Raw genomic sequence first — 23,311 nt, 5'->3', positions numbered from 1 at the left:
TATAATTTTAGTTTTACTGTGGCTTGAAACACCTGTCCTAAAACATAGCTTAAGTGTAGGACAATTCTGCAGCTTGCTGTGGGTATTAGTCCTTTCCCTGGACCACTTAAAGAGGTATTTAGTCAGACCAGACATTCCCTAATGATAATTTTCCCATGTCTTTTCCCACAACTGTACTTTCATACATACTTTTTTCTAGCCCCTAAAATGCTCTCCTCCCTATCTATACTTGTCAAAGCTCTACTGTCCTTCAAAGCCCAGCTAAGGTGCATCTCTTTCATAAAGACTTCTGGGATTCTCCAACACCAGAAGTCATCTTTGCTTCCTCACAGTGTCACCATATTTAGTTTCTCTTTTCTGCACTCATAACACTCTCCTTTTATATCACTGTGTAACTTGTCCTTGTACCTTATCCTCACCTGCTAGATTATAATCTCCATTAGAGAAGGAGGTGCCTTATGTATCTTATTTATAGATCTAATCATATTATTCCACTGATCAAAAATCATCCTCTAGAATACTTTGGAACTATTCCCAAAGGGCTATAAAACTGTGCATAATCTTTAACCCAGAAATACAACCACTACATCTGTATTCCCCCCAAAAAGCAAAGACAATAATAGAAAAGGACCTGTTTGTATAATAATATTTATAGTAGTTCTTTTTCGGGTTGCAAAAAACTGAAAATCAAGGGGGTATTCATCAGTTGAGGAATGACTGAACAAGTTGTGGTATTTGATTGTTATGGAATATTCGGGTTATAAGAAATAACAAGGAGAATGGTCTTAGAAAAACCTGAGAAGACTTCTATGAACTGATACAAAGTGAAGTAAGCAGAACCAGGAGGACATTGTAACAGTAACAGCAATGTCATATAATGATCAACTGTGAATGATGTAGCTACTCTGATCAGTATAATGATCCAAGACAATTCCCAATGATTCATGATGAAGAATACCATCCATCTCCAGAAAGAAAACTGATGAATTCTAAGTACAGACTGAAGTATACTTTTTTCACTTTCTTTATCTTTCTTATCTATCTTATTTTACTTTTTCAAACATAGTTTATATGGAGATATGTTTTGCATGATTTTAGACATATGATTAGTATCATATTTTTTGCCTCCTCAAAGGGCTAGAGGGAAGGAGAGAATTTGGAACTCAAAATTTCAAAAAATGAACATTAAAAATATTTTTAAATCACCCACAATTCCATATTACCTACAAAGTAAAGTTCAAACACTTTAGCATGGCATTTGTAATCTAGTAATGCCCTGCCTTTTCCTCTACATATTTTATGTTCCATAAAGTTGTTCCACAATATTGTTTATTTCACAAACCTGTATCCCAATTGGGATAAATACCATGCCACAAACGTGCCCTTTGATAAAATAATTCTGCCTCTGCTTTGACTATTGCACGTGTCTGCATGTCTGTCCATCATGTAAAGCCCAATTCAAATGCTATCTCCTTCAGGAACCCTTCCTTATCCTTTATACAAACACACACACGTACACACACACACACACACTCACACCAATTGGTAATAATCTACATATTCACGTAGATTTGGTTTGTACTCCTCTAATAATACACTTACCATGTAATATTGTGTGCTATACCCAGGGTATACTGATAAGTGTTTATTAACCAGCTCTTATGGAGAAGGATTGTATAAAAGACAATTTTAAGTTTTATCTGCAATATTGACATTTTGTCTATCACTTTCTCAAGTACAGAAAATCAACAAAATAACTCAAGCTCTATTTGTAACATTTCATAACTTCTAAAGTGCAAATATTCCCACTGAAAATTTAACAATCAGCTCTTGGGAGACAATTGGAGCTGGCTCCCTCCTACCCCTTGCATACTTATCTATGTGAGCATCCATCCCATTTCTATTCTAGACTGTAAGCCCCATGAAGATAGTGTCATGACATCTAAACTTTGTATCTATATTTTCACTCTCCACCTTCCTTGTGTCTAAGGGTCTGTACTATATACAATAAATACTTAATAAATATTTGCTTAATTAATTAGCATTTCCTAGGGTGAATATCGATACATTCTCAGTTTTAGTAGTCTTTCCTACATTGAGACGTTAAAGGGTTAACAACTATAATTTGTCTTTAGATAGCAGTGTGATTGTATAGCTTTTTCTATCATTTATCTCTAGTCAATAAAAATGTGCTCAAGACTGAACTCTTAGAAAATGCATATGATTAAGTATCAGATGTATTCTGTGGCCATCTTTGTGCCTTGTGGGTGCCTGCCTCATGGCTTATTATCTGATCAGGAGAGGCATTTTAGCACTTTTTGTGATAGAAGAAAATTCTGCTTCTGAGTCCAAACTTGGAGCATTAAATACCATTATCCAGTAAAGGGGCTAAAAATGGAAAAAGTAATCAAGTCTGGTTCTTTTCCCATCGGTTCAAGATCCTGAAATTGAGGTGGACATCATCACTCTATTCTTGCTACATTCATGTTTTTGTGAAGAAGACAGCTCTTTTGGTATGGGGATTTTCCCTCTCCTGAAACATCTGGATTTCTTTGTGGATGATCAATTTAACAACAAGTAGATCTGTGGGATATTACTGAGTGGGAGTGGGGGTGGGGTGGCACATGCATGTCCTATTCCAGGCAATTGGTTCCTACAGACTCAACAAGAATGGAAATCTGGCCTATGTGAAGTCCTCCAGTCTTTAGAGACATATAGTCACTTTTCACTCTTGTCTCATCTTAAAATAATGCTGCCTCCTACTGCTGTTTTGTTTGTTTTCTTTGATTAAATGACAATGTGTGGACATTCTTGATTGTTTTCCCAGTCATTCCTTGTTCAGGACTGCAGTATATTAATGGAACATTAAAAGTCTACCCCAGTCCACAGTTATATCACAGACAGCTTATTTAATGTCTGTGTACTGCTGGCATGTGTCATTTAAGAAACACCAGGTATGCAGATGCCTTAGTAGCTAAGAGGAAATGAAAATAGCAGTAATAATAATGATGATGTTGATGGTGATCATTTAAAATGTACAAAAATTCTTTACATTTATTATTTCATTTGATTTTCACCACAACCCAATGAGGTAGGTGCAACTATTATCCCCATGTTACAGATGAAGAAATTGAGACTGACAGAAACTAAATTACTTGCCAGGGGCACACAGGCAACAAGTGTTTGAGGTAAGATTTGAACTCATATCACATTATCTAGCTGTATGTCAAAAAAGTTTCTAGGGAGCAATTCACTGTCCCTTCCTAGTCACTGGTCTTCTCATTGTTTGGACTTAGAATTTCGTTATCTTCAATAGAATTCTCATTATAAATGCCCTTATTTCTGACTTTGGGTGAGGAGAGCATTTTGTACAATGGAAAGAGCACTTGCTCTGGACTCAGAGGACTTTATCAGTTCAAATCTCATCTCTGGTACTTACTACCCATATGACACTAGGTATGTCATTTAACTTTTCTAGCCCTCAATTTCCTCCTCTGAAGAATGACAGAGTAGGACTATATGGTCTTTGTTGTCTCCTTAGCTCTAGACCACCGATTTTATGACTCAAACAGACCATTTATTCTTTCCTTCATTCACTTATTCTATGAAGATTCCAAGGGGTTACTACGAAGACCTTCAACCACATGAGTTTTTTTTAAAGGTTTTATCAATGACTTTTCTTTTTATATTATAATCATTTTCTAATATACACCTCCACCACTGATCCTCACTCTCTGAAACGTAACCATGAGAATGTCTGAGAGTTCATACTCTCTCTCAATAGGGGGTTCCTCCACCTCTCCACCAAGAGGAGGGAAATTTATTCTTTACGAACAAGATGGGTTGTTATAATTAATTAGAGTTCAACTGTCTTTTAATTTGGTTTTTAATTTACATTTGCAGAGCTAAGTGATAGAGCACTGGGCCTAGAGTCAGGAAGACTGATCTTCCTGCGTTCAAATGTGGCCTCACACACTTAGGCCCTGGGCTAAGGGTGTGACCCTGGGCAAGTCACTTAAAGCTAGTTGTCTCCGTCTCCTCATCTATAAAATGAGCTAGAGGAGGAAACTGCAAACTTCTCTAGTATTTTTCCTATGAAACCCTCAAATGGGGATGAGAAAAATCAAACACAAGTGAATAACAATGAAATAATTTACACGATGATGGTTACCATGAATAGTATTCTCTTGGTTCTGTTTACACGAGTGTAATGGGACAATACTGACTAAAGACTTGGATTACGACTAAGGCCTACAATGCAGTAGATATGGAAATGGTCTCTACAAAGCCAAATAAAAGAGTGCTCCTGTAACACATCTTTCTATTTGCAAAGAGCACCATACAGGACTGCGAGATTTATGCTTAGACTAAATAGACCAGTCAGTGCTGTTCTCACAAAGAAGCACTTTTGATTTCAGCTTCAGTGGTCTATAACTAAATGCCAGAGTGACTGATGATACCAAGCACTTAGGCCAAGGCAACTTCTTCAAGGCCTGCCGGCAGAGCTTGAGATATCACTTTGTAACTACAAAAATCTTTGTCTTCAGGAGTTTCTTCCTAGGTTAGAGAAGACAGATGGGTGATTTCCTTGAGCCCCTCCTTATTCCGGGGCCTACTTTGACACCTGGCCTCTCTGAGGCAGAGGCTAGGATAGGGCTCTGCCTGTGCTCACACCGCACTGGTTGAACTCTCATAGTCAAAGCAAGAATTAACACAGGGTTTTCTTCCTTCTACTACTGAACCATAACTTGGTTACAAAGGTCCTTAACCACCCAGCTTTGTCTTTTTAGACATACTACCTGACTGTTGCCCTGAAAGATGGCTTGATCAGCTTTAGATGAGAGCACAGCATAGATCTGCTATCTGCAGATATGGTATGAAACCTTCAGCATTAGTCCTGTTAGAATCCTATGCATACACTAGAAATGCCAGAGGATGACTGCACTGAGCTTTCTGCTGAGGCCTCAGGGCTCCCAACATGTCCAACTGTGTACAACTGAAGAACTCGGGCCACAGATCTCCCTAAAGGTAAGCTATGGTTCTAGACTTTTTGAATTCCACCAAGGCTAACAGCACCTTAAGAAATTTGTCCTCATGGTAGACCTAGCACTTCACAGCAATGCATTAACCCACAACATTCCCAAAGGACTCTTGAGGCAAAATGCCATCCATATCCTGAGAAAGAAGGAATTAGAACACAGAGTGAAGTAAACTATTTTCTCTTGTGTTATGTTTTGGTTTGGTGTGGTTTTCTCATGGTTTCTCCCATTCACTTTAATTCCTCTATACAACATAGGACTAATGTGAAAATGTGTTTGGTAGGAATATAGGTACCCTTGTAGGATTGCATGCCTACATGTAAGGAGGGAGGGGGAACAATTTAAAACTTATAGAAGTGATTGTTGAAAACTAAAAACAAATAAATTAATCAAATAAAAAAATATTGAATAATATTGGTGATGGTGGATATCCTTGTTTCACCTGACCTTCCTGAGAAACCTTCTGATTTATTCCATTGTAAATGATGCTTCTTGATGGTTTTAGACAAATGCTTTTATTTCTTTTCACCAATTTAAGAAAAACTCAATTTACACTAATACTTTCAATTTTTTTTTTAATAAAAATGCATGTTATACTTCAAAAAAAGAGATTTCAAGTTAGTGGAGAGTTGTTGGTACAATTAGAATTTAAGCCATCTAAGCATAAGCATTTGACCTGGAATATAAGAATCTATGAGATAGTAGTATAAAAAGTTTTGTTTCCATCTAACATGATAAAAGTAAAACCCAGAGGGTGAATGATTTACCCACGATCACAGAAATTATATATGTGAGATCTAGGATTCAGACTGACATTTCTCATTCCCAATGCATTGTTCCTTCCACTTTAGCATTATGAATTTTCAGGTATTATTGCATGCTCGGTATAGAATACAAGACATTCTATTGACTCAAGGACAAACTCCCATTAAAGAGAAAAGTGAAAAGAATAAATAATGATAACTGTATGGTATTTTTATTTATATTTACATAATTATTTGAGTTTTACTATGGATTTTTCTCAAAACGATCCAGTTTGATAGCTGAAAAAAATATTTTTATCTGTACATTACATTAGAGATGAAGAAACTAAGGCCCAGGGAATTCAAGTAGCCTATGAGAATTTACCTTAATAAAGCTTACAATCTTGATATTTGACTACCTACTAAATAAAGTCTAAAGTTTGTTTCTTTGTTTTTAAACTTAGGATTCAACACCCTCTACAATCTATCTCCAACCCGCATTTCCATCTTTATCCCTGACTATTCCTTTTCGTGTGTTCCACTATCCAGAACACTCAATTATTTTTCTGGAAGTTCCCCAAGTATCCACCATATTGCCCACTTGTTTTGCAGAATCTCAAGAGACAAAAGTGACCTCAAAGGCCATTTAGTTCGATTTGAGTCTCTACAGGAATTCATTCTTCTGCTTATCCAACAATGAGAGGCCATCCAACAAGTTTTTGTTTGAAAATTTCCAGTAATGGGGAACCCACAACCTTCAGATGTATATCATTCCCCTTGGGAGATCTACAATAGTTAGAACATCAGAGCAAAATTTGCCTCTTTGTAACTTCCATCTGTTGCTGCTAATTTTCTCTTCTGGGGTTATGCAGTATAAATTTGATCTTTCTTCCACATGACAACCATTCAAAAATACTTTTAGATAGCTATCATGCTTAACCTTCCTTCCAACCAAGTCGTTTTCACGATTCACTTGTTCACAAGTAAGCTACACTTACAGAATCACTTTGTGCCTCTTTCTTGAGTGGCAACATTTGTTATGGTTATTGGATTAGTATACAAAAATGTTGCTGTAAAATAATCTCCCCTCAAAATAATATCCTTCAAATCTTAGCTCTGATCTTAAGAATAATTTGACAGTGCCCCAATTTCAAATGTCTTTGTAACTTATTGTATTCATTACTTCACCCCACTCAGGTTCTGGATGACTTGTTTCTGTTCCAAGAGGAGCCTGTGTAAGTATTGTCTAAGCATACTAATAATTGTTGGCCTGATTCTCTCATCCCTATGCCTATGTAACTTCCATTAAATCAAAATCTCTTTCTAAAATGCCTTAACCTTGAGAATTCATGAGCTGTTCATATGGGAATAATTCAAATCTCCAAGATGATTACTTTTGGTTGCTATTATTATCTCCCTCTCATAATAAATAGAAACTACAACCCACATTTTGCATATCTATTTTCATGAAGAAACTATTGGAAAAGTTGAAATGGCCCAACTGGAAAAATGTTCTAATTTTTTATATTATCCAGGTGGATGATCTCAAGAAAATCCAGACAGTGCATAACAAATTGAACCACCTTTTTCTTTTAAAAATATTTTGATGTTAACAAACACCAGATAAAACAAATGCTTCAAAATACACCAAAGAACAGAAAAAGAGGATTATATGGGAAATTAAATTTCTATTATATACTGTTTGCTTTTTTCCCAAATGCCAATAGCTTTTATTTGTTTAGTCCCCCTTTTCATATCCTTAAATGGGGCTAAGACTATTCTCTTTTTTTCTAATATACTTTATTTTTTCCAATTACATGTAAAAAACAATTTTAACTTCATTTTTTTTTTAATTTTGAGTTCCAAATTCTCTCCCTTCTCTTGTCTACCCACTTGCTGAGAAAGCAGGGAATTTTACATAAGTTATTGATGTGCAGTGATGCAATACATATTTCCATATTAGTCATGTTATGAGAGAAAAAAACAGACAAAAACCCCTACACACAAATAAAGAAAGTAAAAGAAATTTATGGTTTGATCTGTATTCAGATTCCGTCAGTCATTTTTTCCCCTCTGGAGGGGAATCTGAATACCACCTCTGGGGGTAGATAGCATTTTTCATCAGTAGTCCTTTGGAATTGTCTTGATTCTTTGTATTGCTGAGAAAATTAGGTTATTCACAGTTGATCATCATATGATATTGCTGTTACTGTGTATGAAATTCTCCTGATTCTGCTTATTCCACTTTGCATTGGTTTGTGTAAATCTTTCCAGATTTTTTCTGTAAGCATCCTGCTCATCATTTCTTATTGCACAATAGTACTCCACAGCAATTATATCCAACAACTTGTTCAGCCCTTTGCCAATTGATGGACATTCCTTCAATTTCCAATTCTTCGCCAACATAAAAAGAGCTGCTATAAATACTTTTGTACATATAAGCCCTTTTCTTTTCCTTTTCTAAAATATCTTTGGGATACAGACCTACTAGTGCTATTATTAGGTCAAAAGGTATAAGCAGTGTTACAGCCCTTTGAGTATAGTTCCAAATTGCTCTCCAGAAGGATTAGGTCAGTTCTCAACTTCACCAATAGTGCTTTATTATCCCAGTATTATCACATGCCCTCTAACATTTGTCATTTTCCTCTTCTGTCATATTAACTGATCTGATAAGTGTGAAGTGATGCCTCAGAGGTGCTTTAATTTTTTACATTTCTCTAATCAATAGTGATTTGGAGTATTTTTTTTCTTATGACTGTACATAGGTTTGATTTGCCTGAAAAGTATCTGTTCATATTCTTTGATCATTTAAATATTGAGAAATGACTTGTATTCTTAAGAATTTGACTCAGTTCTCTATATGTTTGAGAAATGAGGACTTTTTCAGAGAACTTGCTGTAAAATTTTCCCCCCAGTTTTTCTGATTTCCTTCTAATCTTGCTGCATTAGTTTTGTGTGTGCAAAAGCCTTTTAATTTAATGTAATCAAAATTATCCATTTTGCCTCCCATAATGCTCTCTATCTTTTGTTTGGTCATAAATTCTTCCCTTATCTATAGATATAACAAGTGAACTGTTCCATGGTCCTCTAATTTGCTTAGGGTACAACCTTTTATGTCTAAATCAAGCACCCATTTTGACTTTATCTTGGTTATGTGTGAGATTTTGGTCTATACCTCGTTTTTGTCAAACTGCTTTCCAGTTTTCCCAGCAGCATTTGTCAAATAGTGAGTTCTTATTGCCAAAGCTGGGATCTTTGATTTTATCACACTCTAGATTACCATAGTCATGGAATACCATATAGTATACAACCAATCTATTCTACTCATCTACCAACTCTGTCTTTCAGCCTGTATCATATTGTTTTGATGATTATCACATTATAATAGAGTTTGAGATTCGCATTTTTCCCAAAAATTCTCATGATATTCCTGATCTTTTTTTCTTTCAGATGAATTTTGTTATCGTTTTTTCTAGCTCTGTAAAATAAATTTTTGGTAGTTTGATGGTATAGCATTGAATAAGCAAACTAATTTAGATAGAATTGTCATTCTTATTATATTGGCTCAGGCTACCCAGACTCACTTTTAACCTTTTGAGTCTTGAATGAATTCCAAAGTGCTTAAAGTCAAACTGTTTGTTTTTTAGCCTTCCCTTATATAACGTCTCAAATAAAGATTAAGTGATTATTCTTTGCTACAGGACTATATAGGACAGGAAAATTATGCGCTTTGGAAATCAGTTTGCTAAAAATGAGATTTCCCTGGGGGACTGATCCGCTATTTAACTGATATTTTTATAACCTTCAGAAATGTAGGTACAAAAATTGGTGAGTTAGTCATGTGCCAAAACCAAAAGATAATAGGGCATAAACTGAGTACAACACAGTACCCACATGTTAAAACACTGAGAGAAAGGTCACCAGCACTTTGGATGGATTCTTTATGGAGAATTTGGAGACAAAAATTTCATGGGATGAAAAGAGGTGGATTCATTACAAATGCTTAGCACAGTTCGTGGCACATAGGTGCTTAATAAATGATTGATTCATTGCTGGAAACTACCATTAGAAGGAGTACCCACAGTAAAGAGACTGTGAACTCATTCAAATTTTCAAGTAAGTACTGAAGAAGGGCTTATAAATATGCAGTGATTCTTACTTCTAACATTTTCTGAAGTATCACCAAGATCTCTAATCTTCAAGGCAAAGTATCATTTTAATGTTTTAAGACTGAAAAAATTTCAGTGCTTCGTGGTTCTTTGGTAATGTTATAATGAAGAGTTACAAAGTCCCAGAGATGGGAATAGTAAGGCACCTCGCAGGTCAGAGAGTACATTTAATCTTCTTGTAACTGGGTCAAAGAATTATAGGAATCATGTCTTGTTTTTTAGTTATAAACCTTCTATAAAAATGTTGCAACTGTTCTAATTTCAGTCCTTTGCATGGTCTACCCTAATATTACAGAAACTAAAACTAATATTATAAGAGTGAAAAATAAGGAAATGTCTCTACGGTATTGAAAAGGAGTTTCTACAAGTTCATTTGAATAATAATGCACTCCACCAACTAATGGGATAAACGCCCTGAGAAGAGATGGTAATTTCATATTCACAAACTAGTAATTCTTTAATAGAATCTATGTAATAATGGTGATTTTATTTCAATGTACCTGAAAATGATGATATTAGTAGCTTTCACCTCCTTTGACACAACTATTTATTTGGAAGTGAATTGAATATTCACTTGACGGGAATATTATAAAGAGAATTTGTGCTTCAGGTAGATAATCAGCAAGATCCTCCCTGACATTCTATAACAATAATAGCTTGCATTTGTATTCAATTCACCAGACAGTTACAAAGCACTTTCCAACCTAATATTTGCAAGGCATTGCATTGAAGGAATACAAAGATAATTTTTTTAAAAATCCTTGTCTTCAAGAAGTACACTTTCTTTAAGACAATTCTATGTAGGCATTATCATCTCATTTTATAGATGACAAAGTTAAGGCTTCAGAGATATTAGGTAACTTCAAAGAATTACAGAATTTCAGAGATGGAAAAAATGTCAATGATCATCTAGTCTAACCTTTATCCAACCAAGCATCCACAGGACAAAACTTGGCAAGTGATCATTCCGTCTTTACTTGAAGATCTCCCATCAACAAGAATTCCACTTTTGTATAGTCTTAATTATTAGAAAGTTGTCCCTTACATCAAATCTAAATAAACTCCTTTGCAACTTTCACACATTGCCCCAGTTGTATCTTCTGGGTCAGGCAGAAAAAAAAACCTAATTCCTAATTCACATGACATTTTCTAGCCTATTTTTCCATGATCATCAATTAATCATTAAACATTTATTAAGAGCCTATTATGCATCAGGCACTGTGCTAAGAGCTAAAGATATAAAGGGAGTCAAAAGACAGGTTCTTCCCTCAAGGGGCTTACAATCTAATGGGGTTGACCTCATATAAATAGTTACAAGGCAAGCTATACGCATGATAATGGGAAATAATTAACAGAGGGAAGGCACTCAAATTAAGGAGAGTTGGGGAAGGCTTCTATAAGAGATAGGCTTTTGTAGTGAGCCATTTTTTAGTTATATCCAACTCTTCATCACCCCATGGGATTTTCTTGACAAAGATACTGGAGTGGTTTGCCATTTCCTTCTACAGCTCATTTTTACAGATGAGGGACTAAAGCAAAGAGGGTTAAGTGACAGGTTTATACAAGTAGGAAGTGTCTGAGGCCAGATTTGAACTCAAAGATGAGTCTTCCTGATTCCAGGCACAGTGCTCTATCTATTGCTCCACCTAGTAATCCAGATACGATTTTAGTTGGGACTTATAGGAAGCCAGGGAAATCAGTAGTCAGATGGAAAGAGAAAATGTATTCTGGACTTGGGGGACAAACAGAGAAAATACCTGAAGCTGAGAGATGAAATATCTTTTTTGTGGAACAGCCAGAAAGCCAGTGTCACTGGATTAAAGAGAATATGATCACACGACATGTGACAATTATACCCAAAATTCCACCCTTGGTTAGAACATGACCAGGTGACTGGTCAGATAGGTGGCATAGTGGAGAAAGATCTGGACTTGGAGTCAGAAAGACTCATATTCCTGAATTTAATCTGATATCAGACACTCCCTGTCTATGTGACCCTGGGCAAATCATTTAACCCCATTTACCTCAGTTTCCTCATCTGTAAAACAATCTGGAGAATAGCAAACCACTCCAGTATCTTTGCCAAGAAAACCCCAAATAGAGTTGCAAAGAGTCAGATATGACTGAAAAATGACTGAACACCAAAGGCAACCATGGAATGGCTACAATACCTTACCACATGACAGACAGCATGCAATTTGTGGTCTTAACGGTATTGACTATATCAAGAAGACGCCATGATCTAGCCACCCCATAGTTTGAGTAAGGGTCAGTATATATGCTTCGAAGGCTATGAGCTATGAATGACTGAAGGGTCTGAGAGGTGGGGAATCTTTGTGCAGAGGGCAGGTTCTGGTCAAGTTCACATTGGTCTTGAGGAAACCCAGGATTCTTCAAAGATTACATAAAGATGATGTTAACCATTGCTTTGAAAGCCGAGCCTTTGAAAAACAGTGCTTTTTAAGTTGGCACCTATATGTTAGGCATAGCAACTCAAGAAAATCTCACATCTCCCTTTCATAAGCACTTATGCTTTCCCACTAAGACGGAGTGAGAGTGAGACTGTTCACCAGAAGGTTGTACAGGACTATGAAACAACGTGTTTTTTCATGAGTAAAATAAACATATTTTAGAGGCAAGCACAAGGCAGGAGACATGAAAGACCATATGTTTTCAATGTGGCCCATGTCAAAACAATACTAGTCTCTAGAAAACAGTTAACTGCTAGTCAGATTGAATTATTTCATGAGCCATCTTCCAGTGACTAGCTAGAAGGAAATATAGAGCGCTCCATGAAGTATGTGGCAGATTAAAAAATAAATTTCCCTAAGACAACCATATTAAATTCAGTGAATAATTTTATTGGCCTTCATCAGATTTCTGCATTTCATTGCTTACAGGTTGGTGGAAAAGGTAAAGGTGAAATATGGAAGAAGGAAGATTTAATTTCCTGCAAAGTGTTTCTCAATAAGTTATATAAACTTGCTCTAATTAAAGTTATGTTCTCAGTAGACAAAAATAGGGCTTTTTTCTTCCCCCATAAAACTGTTTTTTTTTTCTAGTGAAAAGATATAGGTTCATAATTGTCCTCCATCTCTATGCTTTAAAATCTCTTCAAAAGAAAATTATTTATACCTTAACTTAAAGGACATCAATGGCTGGTTACATAACTAAATGGATTGGAGGAACCAGTGACCTGCCTGCCCTCCAGTGGTTTACCAGTTGTCCTAAAGAAAATGGAATTTTCATCCTGCCAGGCCATCTTTTAACCAGAGTTCTCAAATGCTTTTCATATTTTAGACCAAAGAAGATTTCTATCACAGGAAATATACCAACCCTTTTTAATAAAGTGCTCCCCTGGGACACTGGAGAATTGGGACTCTGTAGTTTGGAAATCAGTCCTAGGCCAAGCATAAGTATGAGCTTGGGAGCTGGCTGGCATCCCATCCAGATTCTGCCAGAAATACACTTCCTAGGAAATCCATGTAAATTGAAAAAAATAGTTCCCAAATTTCCACTTGGAAATTTTTCCTGAATAGCTATGTTCTTTTCACAAATATAGGCACAATATTATTACTTAACACTTCTTTTGAATGATTTTTAAATAGTTCATCTTAGAACCATGTTTTTTTTTATTGCCTCTAGGTACAACCACATGAACCATCCTAGATTGATAGAGAAGGCAATCAAAGCCCTGGGAAATTAAATGATTTGGCTATGATGACAAAGCCAGTCAACGGCGAAGTCAACCTGAAAACAAATGGGTCTGCCCTATAGCAAAAAAGAAGATATTTCCAAGATGTTTTGGCCTCAAAACATTTGAAAAAGGATTTGCATTGGTTATATGCTTGATAATGATAATAATTTAGATAACAATTGAAGTTCTATAAAGAGAACTTTACATAAGTTATCTAAACTGATTCTTACAAAAACCGTATGAAGCAATGAATTATTACTCCTGCCACTAGCAAGCATCCATATAATGCTTTAAGGATTGCAAAATGCTTTCCATATATTATCTCATTTGATAGTCACTATGCCCCTATAAAGTAGCTTCTATTATTATCCCTATTTATAGATAAGGAAACTGAAGCTTAGAGGGTGCCCAGGGTGACAAAATCAGTAGGTTTCTAAAGCAGGATTAGAACTCAGGTCTTTATGACTGTCAAGTCTATTCTTCCATTCCCTCTGCTACCTAGCTGTCTCTACTATTATCTTCATTTTGCAGATGAGAGAATTGGCACTTAGAGGAGTTAAATGACTTTCCCAGGATTATACACCTAGTAAGTGGCAAGATGTAAATCAAGCCTTTCAAGTCTGGAACTCTGTTCTAGTTGTTTTGGTAATAATGGTAATGGTTTTCTGTGTATCCTTTGTCCAAGAACCAATCTAGATAAATTTGAAGAGGTATAATCAGATCAGTCAGTGGAAGGAATACCTCTTTTGGCAAAATAAGAGGCCTTTGTGATATTGGAAGATGGAAGATGGTAGAGCAGTAGGAAAAAGTATAACCAAACTCTACCCAACAACTCCTCCACATGAATCTAGAAAATGCACCAGACTGAGCCCTGCTGGGGAAATCCAAGAAAAAGACACAGTAACTAGTGTTTTTCCAGCTCAGTTTAACAAAGGGATGTAGACAGAGAAGTCTGGGACTGAGGGATGGGGTCTGTCAGAAATTGCCAGAAGGGCATTACAGTATGGGGAGAAGTTGTGCACCAGGGCAAGAAGAGGTACCAGAAGTAGCACAGAGGAGCCTGACTTCATGTAAAGTGCAGGAATAGGTCCCAGATGGCAGCTCTGTTGGTCACTTGCCAGTTCTGAGCCACAGATTCAAGGTGAATTAAGGGGGGACCTCAGTGTAGAGGTAATTTGGCAGGGGGAGCAGTAGTCATATGTCTTAGACTGTGTACCAGTCAAGAAGCAAGTAGTAACTGTGTAACTCTGACCGCAGGAGTGGTAAGGGATCTCAGTTCTAGTCTCCATTCTAGTCTGAAGTCTTGACAGAATAACCAAGGTAGGAATCCCAATATGAAGGGAAAGCTACAATTCTACAATTCTGAACCAGCAGAGATCTACAGATAGTGGCTAGATACAGTAACAGTCTACTAGAACTCCAACTGGGTTAAGTTTACATGTGTGTTGCTCAGACCCAAACCCAGGTTAGAAATTTGCAAAACTCAAACAAGGAGGGCAGTGATAAGACTTTTTCTTGGATCAGACCACTTTGGAGGCACTGAATGCTTACAGGTCTTCAACGTGAACTGTCCCTGAAATCATGCAATAACACAACATCCAATATGCCAAGAAAATAGCAGAAAAACTCTAGTGGACACAAACCCTGCCTAAACATTCCCTCCAGAAATATATAGATCACGACCTTAACATGAAGAGTCACAGTCAGAAGATTGGCTGGAAAAATTAGCAAACAGAAAAAGCATCACAGCATAAAAATCTATTACAGTGACACAGATGTTCAAGACACAAAACCATAAAAGAATGACTCTAAAATACCTATAAGCAAAGCCTCAAAGCAAAGCAGATTTTGAAAACAAATTTGATGAGAATTCTAGAAGAGATGAATGAAGCAAGAGTTTAAAAAAAGAGTTAAAGAATGTTTTAATTAATTAAATTAGAGCTGGGGGGGAAGCAGAAAAGAAATGAAAGTTATGAAAAAAGAATTAAAAAGAGAATTAGCTTGGTATAAGAGGTAAAAACTTTATCCACACAACAGACTCTGAAAATTAGAATATATATATAGATATATATGTAATTACAGTATAGAATATTGTTGTTGTGTTCATCTTTCATTGTCCAAGAAGACCATGCCATCAGAGAAATAATGACATGACTTGCACTTGACTTTGTTTTGAGTGAGGGATGGCTGTGCAAGGTCACCAGCCTCACTTCTCTTCCAGAGCCATCTGAATCCAGTGACCTGATATTCATCAGGATGACTGGAGATGACCCAAGGTGCACTGAGAGACCTTGGCCCCTTACATTAGAATATACTTCTAAAAATGAAAGAAAATGTAACATATCAGTGAAAAAATATAACTGGAAAACAGAAGAGAGATAATTTGAGAATCATTAGAGTGTCAGAAATCTATGACCCTATGGACATTAGAGATCATGAAATCATAAGAAAAAAATTGTCCAAACATCTTAGCATTTTTCCATATGACAACTTTAAAATATCTGAAGGCAGCAATCATATCCCTCCCATACTCTCACTCCCTAAATATTCTTTTTTCTAGATCAAACACCTTAGTTTCTGTAAGGGAATTTCATGAGATTAGTTGAAGTCCCTTCACCATGATAGCAGCATAGTAGCTATAGAGAAATTCCAATTTACCAATATTCCCACTAAAATGTGATACCTAGAATTATATCAGATCTATTCTGTTTGCTCAGTTTTTTCAGTAATGTCTGACGCTTCGTGACCCCATTTTGAGTTTTCTTGGCAAAGATACTAGAGTAGTTTGCCATTTTATTCTCCAGCTCATTTTACAAATGAGAAAACTGAGGCAAACAGGGTTAAGTGACTTGCCCAGGGTCACACAGGTAGAGTGTTTGAGGCCAGATTTGAACTCAAGAAGATGAGTTAAGATGATTCCAGACCCAGTACTCTATCCACTGCACCACCTAGCTGCCCCTATCTACTCTGTACAGAGTAATGATAACAACCAGTAGTCATATAGAATCTTAAGATTTGTCCAGCTCTGCATATACCATCTCATTTATTCCTCATAATAACACTAAAGTAGTTACTATAGATAACCTATTCATTTTACAAATGCGAAAACCTGAGTCTCAGAGATGTTAGGTGTCTTGTCCGTGGTCATACAATTAGCATCAAACATAGGATTAAAACCCAGATCTGTCTGACCACAGTGTCCAGTACTCTCATATACACTCTTCCATGGGTACTCTCAGAATACAGTGGAATTCTAAACTCGGTCACTATTTTCTATTAACACAATATAAGATCATGTTATTGTCTTTGTCAGTCAGATTCATTTCAATTCAATAAGCATATTAAATATCCTCCATGTGAAGAAAACTAATAAAATTATATTATCTACTTACTAATATTGACATATTATGCAGAAAGTCATGTTATTCCTTTTCTTTTTTCCTTATGTATTGCTGTCTGGCCACATTTCCCTCATTCTGCTCCCCTATACTTGATTTTTGGATAAGTGTAAGGTTTCACAAGTATCCCAAATAAATGTTTATCTTTTTACACCTCAACCAGTCATTCCAACATATCAAGGTCATTCTTTAACCTGATGTTCTCATTCAATATATTAGCCATCTCTCCCTGCTATCTGTCCATCTTAAATCTGATCCATCTAAGTTTTTATCTAAGATATTGATAAAAATGTTGAATAATATAGCCCCAAGTAATACAGCACTAGGTTTCAACAAATACATATTGATCTGAATTTTTTATTGGCCCTGGGAATGAGGGAATAAATATGATCAAATTTTGTCTTTATTTTTACAAGCCCTAACACAACTGCTCAGTCAATTACATTTACAGGGCAGAAGTTGGTTGTTAGCCTGATTAAACCTCTTCCAATCTGGTGTTTTTCATTACATCTTGGTGCTATTCATTATATATGCAGTTAGACACAATTCAACAGGAAAGCTGGAACTCTGAGTTGTTTTTTAACAGCTAAGGAATAGATTTGCAGCGGTTCTTCCGTACCATTTTTCTACCTTCTCGTGCCAGCAGCATGCTTCAGAAATAGCTGCCCGTGACTTGTCCATAAAAGGATCAAACCTAAAACCTTGACATCTATGTTGTTCAGTCTTTTCAGTCATGTCTGTCTCTTCATGACCCGCTTTAGGGTTTTCTTAGCAAAGGTACTTGAGTAGTTTGCCATTTCTTTCTTCAGATAATTTTACAAATAAGGAAACTGAGGCAAAGAGGGTTAAGTGACTTGTCTAGAATCACCCAGCTAATAAGTGTCTGAGCTTGTATTTGAACTCATGAAGGTGAATCTTCTTGATTCCAAGCCCAGTGATCCACTGCATCACCCAGCTGTAAATATATTGTCTATACATAGACTAATTTGCATGTGTAATAATCAACACTAAGGGAATGGCCAACTGAGTTTTTTAGGCAATTTAAATAACCCCACCTCCATGAAAATCCATCTCTAAGGCTTTACTATCAGGTAGAAAATGGACCATGGGTTTTTGAAAACCATAGCAGTTGAGTGCAAGGTTCTGACAGGTACTCACCATCTGGAAAGTTTTTCAAGTACTAGTTCAGTAAAGGCCTGGGTGCCTCATGTCTGAAGAGCAGGCTAGCTGAGAGTGAAAAGTTTTGAAGCCAACTGGGGTCTAGGGTGATGAATATGTCATCTGTAGATGTTCTCAGTGAACACTTACTAAGTCTTAGAAGGGTTACAGTACGGCTTGGTGAAAGGGATATCACACTGAGTAAGTTACACTCTTAAAGTACTGAAGTAAATGCTTCACCTCATGAGAGAGTATGATATGGGACATAGAGAGCCAGTCCTGGAGTCAAGAAAGCCTGGGTTTAAGCCCTGCCTCAGAGAAATCCTGGGCAAGTTACTTAAACATTCTTTCCTCTCAGGTATTAGTGCAAAGAAGTTGTTATACCAAAACGTCACAGATCCAGATTAAAAACATGTCATAATAAAGCCCAAACTACTAATGTTATTTTTATATGCAGTCTTTAATCTTCACAGGGATCACAAATTTTCCATTTTATCCCTTGAAACAACTCAAAATAGTCAGATAGATCCGTGATCTTGCAAATGTGAATATTTCTTCCAATGATGCACATCACAGCCTATATAATCCTTCCTACTCCACACAAATCTTGCCTTTAATGTCAAATTAGCTTGTCACAAGGGTTCTCCCAATGTGCATGAGTCCTTCTTCACTTGCTTTCAACATCATAATAATACCAGCAGAGCAATCAAATGCTCAAAATCTATTCCTCCCTCTTGCCATCTGACTATCTTTTTTTATAATGTAATTCTTCCGTATGTTGCTTTATTTTCTTTACTCTTATTTCTTGAGAGTTCCTTATTTGTTATGTGTTACAGTGAAGTAACATCCATAATGTCCCATCCATTATTCTCTGAATGTTATTCTCCAATACAATCCTGATAGTATTTTTGTTAGACCAGACCAATGACTTCATTAACATAAAGGTCACCAAGTAAAGAAGCTCCTCTTACTGATTCAACTCAGTACCTTCAGTCTTAGAGAGCTGCGCAGAGAAATTAGAACTTAATTGATTTACCCTAGGTCATACAATCCCTATTTATCAAGATAGAATTTAAAGCCAGGTTTTTCTGACTACAAGACTGGCCCTCTATCCACTATGCCAGGTTGCCTTGGTAGAATATAAGTGTTAAATAGATGGACCTTTTTTCCCAGGGGGAGAAATGTGAGATCACTGAAGGAACTTCAAAATTTCCCTAACAGTAATCCTCCTCCTATATAATTCTGGATCTAATTCATTATTCATCATACATATATAGACAGATAAGGATATGGACATAGATGTAAATATACACATATATAAATCTGAGTGATATTTAATTTTAATTCCTTTAACTATACTTATCCACTATATATACACATTATACATTGTATATATATGTAATATATAACATATAGCATATAATTAGTTGGATGCATAATATGGACATATATTCTTTATAGATAATATAACATAATATATAGATAGTATAAAGGTATATAATATATAGCCATAGAATAAATATCTAATGTCTATATATAGTTGGTTGGTTATTGTCCTTCGTTCTCAAAGAGGACCCAAATGACATCACCATGGTAGAGTCAAGTTTCAGTGTGTCCAGCTTTGGCTGATCAGACCAATATGAGCTTGGAATGCTCTACCACAGGTGGGGCACAGACAGTCCATGTGAATATTTGGGGTGGATATGCCAAATTGGCGCATCCTATGTGTTCTTTGTGCTGTCTCAATTCTGCTTTGCCCATAGAGCACAGCACTCTTTCTAAAGTGGGCACGCCATGCTGAGCGGTCCTGTGCCAGTGTCTCCCATGTTGCACTGTCAGATCCAAAGTTCTTGAGAGAGACCTTGAGATTGTCCTTGTATTGCTTCTTCTGACCACCGTGTGATTGCCTATCCAATATGAGTTCTCCATAAAATAGTCTTTTTGGCAAGCATACATTTTGCATTCAAAAAACATGGTGAGTCCTTCAGAGTTGCACTATCTGAAGCATAGTTTGAATGCTTGGCAGTTCAGCTTGAGCAAGTACTTTAGCGTCTGGTACCTTATCCTACCAGGTGATCCTCAGAATCTTCCTAAGACAGTTCAAATGGAAGCAATTCAGTTTCCTGGCATGGCACTGGTAGATTGTCCCTGTTTCACAAGCATATAACAATGAGGTTAGCACAATGACTCTGTAGACCTTCAGTTTGGTAGTCAGTCTAATACCTCTTCTCTCCCAAACTTTTCTTCAGACCCTCCCAAACACTGAGCTAGCATCAACCTCATTGTCAATGTGCATATCCCTGAAAAGTACACTACCAAGGTAAGTGAACTTATCCATGGCATTGAAAACTTCTCCATTTGTTGTAACCAATGGCTTCATGTATGGATGGTGTGGTGGTGGCTGATGGAGCACCTGCGTTTTCTTGGTGTTAATTATTAGGCCAAAATTAACACAGACAACAGAGAATTGATCCAAACTTTGTTGCATCTCAGCTTCAGGGGCTGCATTGAGTGCACATCCAAAGCACTTTTATGATTCCCTGAAAGCTATTTATAGACCAAAAACCTATGGTGCATCACAACTACTCAGTGCTGATGGAGCCACATTGATTAGTGATAAGGACATGATCCTAGAGAGATGGACTGAACACTTTCATAGTGTTCTCAATAGACTATCATCAATCAATGCTGAGGCCATTGACTGTTTGCCTCAGGCTGAAGTCAGTCCCTCCTTAGCTGAAGTTCCAACTGAAGAAGAGGTTTTTAGGGTCATTAGGTTCCTTTCGTGTGACAAAGCACCTGGCGCTAATTCTGTTCCAGCTGAGATTTACAAGGTAGGGGGACCATTGCTCATACAAAAGCTGACCAAAATTTTCCAGGTTATATGGCAAGAGGAGGCTATCCCTCAGGAGTTCAAGGATGTCTCCATTATCCATCTCTATAAAGGTAAAGGGAAGAGATTGTCCTGCGACAATCACAGAGGGGGTCTCCCTCTTAGTCATTGCTGGCAAATTCTTGCTAGAATCCTCCTTAATAGGCTGATCCTTCACCTGGAAGATGGTCATATATCCGAGAGTCAGTGTGGCTTCAGAAAGGGCTGAGGAACAGTCAATGTGGTGTTTGCAGCCCAACAACTCCAGAAGAAATGCCAGGAGCAGAACAGAGGTCTGTGCACAACATTTGTAGATCTGACCAAGGCCTTTGACACTGTTAGTTAGTCATGAGGGCTTATGGAAAATTATGTCAAAATTTGGTTGCCCAGAGAGGTTCATCAGTATTGTACGTCAATTTCATGATGGCATTTTTGCCTGGGTTCTGGGTAGTGGACAAAGCTCTCATGCCTTCGCAGTCACCAATGGAGTGAAACAGGGCTGTGTGCTTGATCCCATGCCTTTTAGCTGACTGTTTTCAGCCCTGTTGTCACGTTCTTTCAGGGGGGATGAACACGGCATCAAAGTCAACTACCGTACTGATGGTAAGTTCTTCAATTTGAAAAGGCTACAAGTCAAGACTAAAATGCAGGGAGTGTTGGTGCATGATTTCCTGTTTTTATCTGTTTGCAGAATGTCTATATGCAATATATTGTTAAATATGCAACATATAGAGTTTGTCCATCAACACATATATACATATATGCACACTTATTTATGTACATACATGAAGGTCTTTATATACATACCAATACATACTATAACTATCTATAATGCATACAGTATACACACATGTGTATATACACTAGCATGTACATATGTTATATGTTGATCCAGGCCATGCCTATCACATACCTTTATATGAATATAGATACATACATGTGTATACACACATATATACATATACACTTATGGACAAACTTTATAGGTTGTGTATCTAACTACATGTTATGGGCTGGATAATTAGCATTTTCTATCCACTTATTTTTTTTCCCCACATGGATACATGATTAGAACAACAGAATGATTATGCATTTCTTCCAGGAGGTTTTGCAATGCAATGCTCTAGGCTGCCTGATGAACCAGCACAATGTCATTTGCAAATAGGATCAACTCAGAAGACCTCACAGTCTCTAGGGAATCCCCCATCGACTTAGACTCTGCTCTAGATTTCCCCTCTGTTATTGTAACTATACTATAGCCCTCAAGGGCAGAAAGAGGAAATAGATGAAGAGTACAGGAAACAGATCATAAGGCTGGCACAGACATATGATATGGTACTAACGGATGACTTCTATTAACCAGATATCTGCTGAGGCTCTCTCTGCTTTCAAAAGCAGAATAGCTAGTGTCTCCTTGCTTTGCCTTGATAATTTCCTGCCTCACAAAAAGGTAATTTTATTCTCTGTGATATCTAGACCTTAGCGTTCACCTAGGTCAGTTTCTTTCTTTCTCATTCTTTAAAATTAAATGTCTTTTTTATTAGACTTTCAAGACATTAACCAAATCAAAATTCTCACCAGTTTTTCTTAGGAGTATTATTAGTGCTTAGGAGTTGATCATTCTTATATTTTCAGCAGAGATCTAGAAATCTAAATTTCATTCTCCAATGCCTCCTTCTTACTCAACTGTTCACTTCACAAGGCAATTTTTCAATTCTATATCCTTTGCTATCAGTGGGCAGTGATGAGGAAACACAACTTACATCTCTGTATTGTGATCTCTGTGAAGTTTAAAGATTGTACATAAAAGTAACGTAAGTAGTTTGAGCTTTATTATGACGTGTTTTTGATCCGGATCTGTGATTTCTTTGATAGAAAGAGCTCCCTGTGCTAATGTCTGGGAGGCATGAAAGTTTAGGTAACTTTCCCAGGACTTTTCAGATTCAGTCAAAAAGTCACACTTGAGGACCTAGAGGGCCACATGTGGCCTTGAGGGCACAGGTTCCCTATCCCTGCTCTATGTTTTTTCACTATTTGCTCAAAATCTCATAAACTTTAGTGTGAATTTTTAGATTCCGTCTGACAATATCATTTGTACTCACATGGATCACCAGAATTATGCGATAATTAGTCACTTTGACAACTCTTGAGAGGATCTTTATAAAGACTTAGATATAGGCCCAGAGAAGGACATAAATCCCTCTACTGTTGATATCAGATGAACAATTAACTACT

General features: G+C 36.8%; 1 long non-coding RNA gene across 3 annotated transcripts in view; it reads left to right on the top strand.

The window, feature by feature from the left end:
- Nucleotides 1-4,464: 4,464 nt before the first annotated feature.
- LOC140505945 (uncharacterized) overlaps nt 4,465-23,311 on the top strand; it is a 42,065-nt gene continuing 23,218 nt past the window's right edge. Inside the window, exons 1-4 of one of the 3 annotated variants that reach the window (XR_011967714.1) lie at nt 4,465-5,028; nt 6,980-7,017; nt 20,454-20,524; nt 21,639-21,679. This is a non-coding gene — a long non-coding RNA (uncharacterized lncRNA). The remainder of the gene's footprint in view (nt 5,029-6,979; nt 7,018-20,453; nt 20,525-21,638; nt 21,680-23,311) is intronic. The other 2 variants (XR_011967716.1, XR_011967715.1) reach the window with 2 other exon arrangements.

Source organism: Notamacropus eugenii, chromosome 5 (genome assembly GCF_028372415.1).
Source record: "Notamacropus eugenii isolate mMacEug1 chromosome 5, mMacEug1.pri_v2, whole genome shotgun sequence".
NCBI lineage: Eukaryota > Metazoa > Chordata > Mammalia > Diprotodontia > Macropodidae > Notamacropus > Notamacropus eugenii.
This window is presented reverse-complemented; position numbering and strand designations above follow the sequence as displayed.